We start from the raw sequence: 5,956 nt of genomic DNA on the forward strand, positions 1-5,956 counted from the left end.
CACTGGCCCAAGTTGGCACCATCATTGCGCTCTTCTCTGGCGAGGCAGATCAGTCGCCGGCCCCTGGACGGCCGCTCACTGCGGCTGCTGGCCACTCACTGCCACAGGGAGTGCAGCCCACGCCGTCGCCGGCGACTCATGGCAGCCCAGCTCCAGGTTGAGCTGTCGTTCAGCCTCCCAGCTGTGGAGGGCAGCGTCACTGGCCCTCACATGTGGGATCCGAACCGGGGCCCTCCGGCATCCCAAGCGAGCCCTCAACCATCACGCCACTCGGCCGGCCCTGAAATATTAAACAACAATAGGGAGGTTAATCATAGAAACTGTCACACAACGGGATCAAAATAGAAACAACCAGGCCGGCTGAGTGGCGCGATGGTTAAGAGCTGGCTTGGGACGCCAGAGGGCCCCGGTTCGGATCCCACATATGAGGGCTGGTGACACTGCCCTCTACAGCTCCAGCTAAGATGCTGAACAATAGCTCAACCTGGAGCTGGGTTGCTGTGAGTCGCCGGTGATGGCGTAGTCTGCAGCCCCTGCTGCAGTGGGTTGCCATAGGCTACCATGTGTAGCCAGCAGCCAGTGTGAGCAGCCAGCAGCCACTGTGAGCGGCCGTCCAGAAGCCGGTGACTGATCTGCCTCGCCCAGGAAGAGCGCAATGATGGTGCCAACTTGGGCCAGTGAAGCAACGTCTTCCACAATTAGACTGAAGAAAGGACAGCAAGTTGTCTGTTTCCCTTCCCCCAATTCCCCAGCGCTGTTCCCATCCCCCCAATTCCCCAGTAAAAATCTTAAAAAAAAAAAATAGAAACAACCTTCATGATGTATCTAAATCGGAAATGAAGGCAGAGTAAAATCTATTTTACTACCCATACTTCATTTTCTATTAAAAAAAGCTCAGGTTAGTGCTAAATGGGCATGCCACTGGATATTCAGAAAAAATAAAAACCAGCATGAACCCTGATAAAAAATAGGGCCAAAAGAAAAACAGAAAGCACGCAAGTGAGGATGGGTCTGACAGATGTGTCTTCAATGCTAAGCTGCCTAAATTTGATTGAACTGCTAATAGTGAACCCTTGAAGAGTTCTGAGAAAGGGACATGCTAGAAATGCTACTTGAGAAAAACTAGACTAGTAACTAAATATAAAAGAGGTTGGAAGAGAAAATATAAAATGTTAAGATAGCTAGAAACCTGATGGAGGAGGAATCCACAAGATTTAGTGTAGGGGATGAAGGAACGGGGTGTCAGCAATAACAAAGAGGACAGCATGGACTGGGTTTTTATGGTGAATGTGGCAGTATTATTTACTGAAAACCAATGACATAGTTCAGGTACTGTCCAAAAGAGGGGGGAAAAAACAGCACTGCTTAAATCTGCTTTATTTCACAAAGGAAATAAGGGAACTAAAGAGTATTTTATCCTGGCTTCATTTCCAACACTTATACTTTCTAATAATTCAATTCAGGACAGTCTGAGAATGACAACATGGCAAAAGGAAAAGTCATAGAAGTAAGTGATTGACTGGATGTAAAGGGTGACAAATCAGGTGAATCAAGAGTTAAGAGATGTGGGGCCAGCCGTGTGGCTCAGTTGGTAAGGGTGCAAGCTCTGAACAACAGGGCTGTTGGTTCAATTCCCACATGTGCCAGTAAGCTGCGCCCTCTACAGCTAACATTGTGAACAACAGCTTGACCTGGAGCTGGGCTGCTGTGAGCTGTGGTGAGCTGCCGTGAGCCAACATGAGTCCAATGGCCAGTGACCGACTGCCTCAGCCGGGAAGAGCGCAATGATAATACCAGCATGGGCCAGTGAAGCGGCGTCCTCCACAACTAGACTGAAGAACAAAAGGACAACAACTTGTCTGTTCCCCTTCCTCAATTTCCCAACACTGTTCCCCTCCCCCAATTTCCCAATAAAATGTTTAAAAAAAAAGAGAAGATGAAAATGCAAGACTTTACATAGACAGGATATGACTTACTGAAATTCCAAGTTATAGTCCAGATTCAGCCCCGAAAAGAAGAAAAAAGAATAATGTTTAATAATGTTCCTCAGTTTTTGTTTGTTTGTTGAGAGGTGTTTCTATTGTCTTGGATCATTTTCAAGCCAGTAATGCCACTCAGTTTGTATCTGGATGATCTGAAAGTAACAGCAAAGGAAGAATCAGTATCTTGCACACAGCAGGCATTCTGTAAACATTTGTGGAATAAAGAAATGATTTATTATAAGAGTTAGTATGCATGAAGTGGGAAAAGAATCAGGAGGGTCAAATCCAATAGCAGAGGAGAAATGGGCTATAGTATACATACAGCAACTCACTGAAAACCAAACCATCTCTTTAGAGAGATGAAAAATGGGGCAAAGAGTCCCTGGTTTTGTTGGTTTATAATCCCTGACAGCTGTTTCCTTTTATATTGGTTTCTTTTCAGGACCAGAATCACCCTCTGCAGTTCAAATATGGATTAAAAAAAAAAAAAGATTGATTATGGCAAAGGCAAAAAACCAGAGGCTTCTAAGCTCTTGCGATCTTGTCCAGGACCCACTATGAAAGCCAGGATTGCATGCAGAAGACTTACTTTTACTCCATTTTTCCTCAAAAAATTCCAACCCTGATGTTTGCATTTGACAGATCCAGTAATATTTCCCAACGATTGTTCTAAACCTTTACCACTCTCAACTCCCTATTGCAAGTTGCTCTATTTTCCACTCAGCAGAGCACCTAGCAGGTCTGTTTAATCTAAATGTAAGGTGATCGATCACCTTCTAGACAGGAGTTATGGAGAGGAAGGCCAGATGCTGGATTCCTGGCTAGGCCATTTTTTTCCGGGGCCTGGTCACATCAATGATTTTTTTTTTTTTAATCTTCAGTCTCTCTCTGTCTGTTCCTGTCCGATTAGTCAAATGCTTGTGTTTCCCCTATCCTAGAAAATATCCTTCCCTTTGCCTCTCCGTCACCGAACTTTTTTTTTTTTTTAAAGATTTTATTGGGAAATTGTGGGGAGGGGAACAGTGTTGGGGAATTGGGGAAAGGGACCAGCCAAGTTGCTGTTCTTCAATCTGTTGTGGAGGGCACCAGTTGCTATCTGGCTTCCAGTCGGCAGCTTGTGGCCGCTCAGCTCAAGGTGCTGTGTTCAATCTTAGTTGCTGGTGGGCGTAGCCACCATTCCATACAGGAGTTGAACCAGCAGCCTTATTAAGAGCGCACGCCCATATCCACTGAGCCATCCGGGCGGCAGCTCAGCTCAAGGTGCCAAGTTCAGTCTTAGTTGCAGGTGGGCATAGCCCACCATTGAATAAGCAATCTTGTTGTTACACCAGCTGAGCCATCCTGCCACCTGTTGGCAGCTGAGCGACAGCTCAGCTCATGCGCAGCGTCACTGGCCCATGTGGGAATCGAACTGGTGGCTCTGTTGCTCAGAGCTTATGCTCTTAAGCCAACTGAGCCATTCGGCCGGCCCCACCAAACTTCTTAAAGAGAAGTTCTTACTTCCTACTTCAACTTTCTGACCTTTCTCCCATTAGCCTCTTGGCCATAGTAATATGGCTTCCACCCCTAGTGGGCTAAAGAAAACTGCTCTGGCAAAGGTCACTAAAAATAAATGAATGTTAATATATGAGGTCTTTGAATTCCTCATCCTATTTGAATTCTCTGCAGTGTTGGACTTATTTCCTGGCCTCTGAGATACTGCTTCTTGTTTTTATACCTCTCTGGCCAGTTGTTTTATTCACTCCCCAAATTCTGCCCATCCCTGAAATGTTGGTGTTCCTAAAGGTTCTCCCCTTAAGTCTCTTCTCGTGCCATCACACTCCCTGATATGAACCTGCTCCCTTAGCTTCATGAATATTCCCATATCTTCCTGTCTAGGCTGTGTCCCTGCTCCTCCAGCTCTCTCTTAAATAAGTACAGTAGGTTTATTAGCAAACAAATGAGCCACTACAGGAGGACTTTGATCTCTCCCACCTCCACTAATCCTGACACCTCTTTGCTGTCAGGAAAGCAAGTTAGGAGGAGGGATGATAACCCCTGTTATAAACCCCTTGGCACTGGAGAGCGAGTTCCCTACAACTGCCCATAACCATTCCTAAATAAGTAAAAACTCAGGGGAGGAGGGTCTCTGTGCAGACACTATGTGACAAGAGAACAATGAGATGGTCCTGAAGTCAACTGCAGTAGCTTCCCGAAGGAAGCAACGTTGGAAGTGTCACATGGGTAGTTTGGTTTGAGTTTTTTGGCGAAGTGTGAGTTTTTACTCATTTGAGACCCAGCTTGCAGCTGGTTCCCTAGTTCCAAAGGGCCACCTTCCAGGGTCCAATATCCTCCCCTTAAACTTCCTGCAAGCATCCTAAACACAACAGTTCTAGAATTAGGTCTGAGCCCTCTGCTTGCACTCTCATTATATACAGTTAACAGCATCACCTTTCACCCTCTTGGCCCAGATAGAAATTTGTTCCAGGGGGTCCTCACTGTTCAGCAGGGTTCCCTTCAGTTCTAAGCCAGAGGCCTGTCTCCAAATTGGCTCCTTAGTATGCTGGACCAGCCCACTGCCCTCTCCATACCTCGTCTCTACCCTACCCAATCCATGGGTCATACTGCAACCAGAGGACCCTGTTCAAAACACAGATCATTCATTACCTTTTTTCACTAAAACTGTCACTGAAAATGTCCAGGCTTTTAGTGGAGTGCATGAGGTGCAGCCTACCTTGACCTGTCTTCCATTTCCATCTCTGGTGACTTCTTCCCTCATCCAAGCAACAATGGGCTCTTGGTAATGTTTCAAAGAGCTAAGTATTGAGTACCGACTACCTGCCAGGCACTAGTCTAAACTTTGGACTATAGTGAACATGAAAGGAAGGCCCCTGCTTTTATGCAACTCACATTTTAGTAGGAAGAGCCAGTGAATAAACAAGATAATTTCAGATAGTGATAAGTACTATGAAGACAAATGGGGTGGGGGATAGGGTCAGCTATTTTAGACACGGTGCTCAGAGATGGCCTGAGAAGGCCACAGTTAGTTGAACTTGAATGATGAAGAGGAGCCAGACAAGCAAAAATCTGGTGTAGAGTATTTGGGGCCGTTTGATAGGCATGTGACAAAGGCCTTAAGGTAAGAACTAGCTTGGTAGCTTGGCATTTTCAAGGTTCCAAAACAACGCAGTGAGGCTGGACCTTATTATATACCTGGGAAGGGAGTGGAGAACAATGCCCCACATGACATGGGGCCAGAGCACATGGGGTCTTGTAAGCCATAGAAAGGAGTTTGGATATTTTAAAGGCAAGACGAATCTATTGAAGAATTTTTAATGAAGGACATGCTCTGATTTACCCTTAAAAAAAGATCACTCTGTTTTTTCTGAAGAAGGGGTTTTGGTGGAGCAGAGGGTAAGTTAAGCTTCAAGACCACTTCCACACCCTCAGGTTTATGCTCAGATCATTCCTAAGCCTGGAATGACTCTCTTTACTGGGACGGTTCCCAGGGTCCAAGGAGCTGAGAAATGGCCCCCTTACTGCATTTCTCTTAGCCCAGATCAAGCCTCGTTTAGCGATCAAGACGACATGGTGAGGTGTCTCCTAATATCCTTGCCTCACCAACCCTTCAGTCATTCAAGAAACCATTCACTGGACGCTGGAGTCACTGAGGAGAGTCCAACGAAGCCCCCCTTCCCCTTCCCTCCTATTCCTCCCCCCACACACACACACACGCTGTCAAGGGACCGCTTTTTTCTGTTCCCTACTCCATCCCTAATACAAGGGTAAAGTCTCAAGACTGTTTGGCGCCGCGGAGCAGTGACAAACCAGGCCCATGCGTTGGCGGGACAGAGGGGCCTTCTTCTACGAGGAACGAGGCCACCTAGTAATAAACAGCCCAGCCCTACCCATACCAAAGAGCGGCGGAGACAAGCGTGGAGCCGCGGGCTTCAAAGTAGACTATGGACTACAACTCCCAGCAGACTCTGCGCGCG

This window comes from Hipposideros armiger, unplaced genomic scaffold (genome assembly GCF_001890085.2).
Source record: "Hipposideros armiger isolate ML-2016 unplaced genomic scaffold, ASM189008v1 scaffold_238, whole genome shotgun sequence".
NCBI classification, from domain to species: domain Eukaryota; kingdom Metazoa; phylum Chordata; class Mammalia; order Chiroptera; family Hipposideridae; genus Hipposideros; species Hipposideros armiger.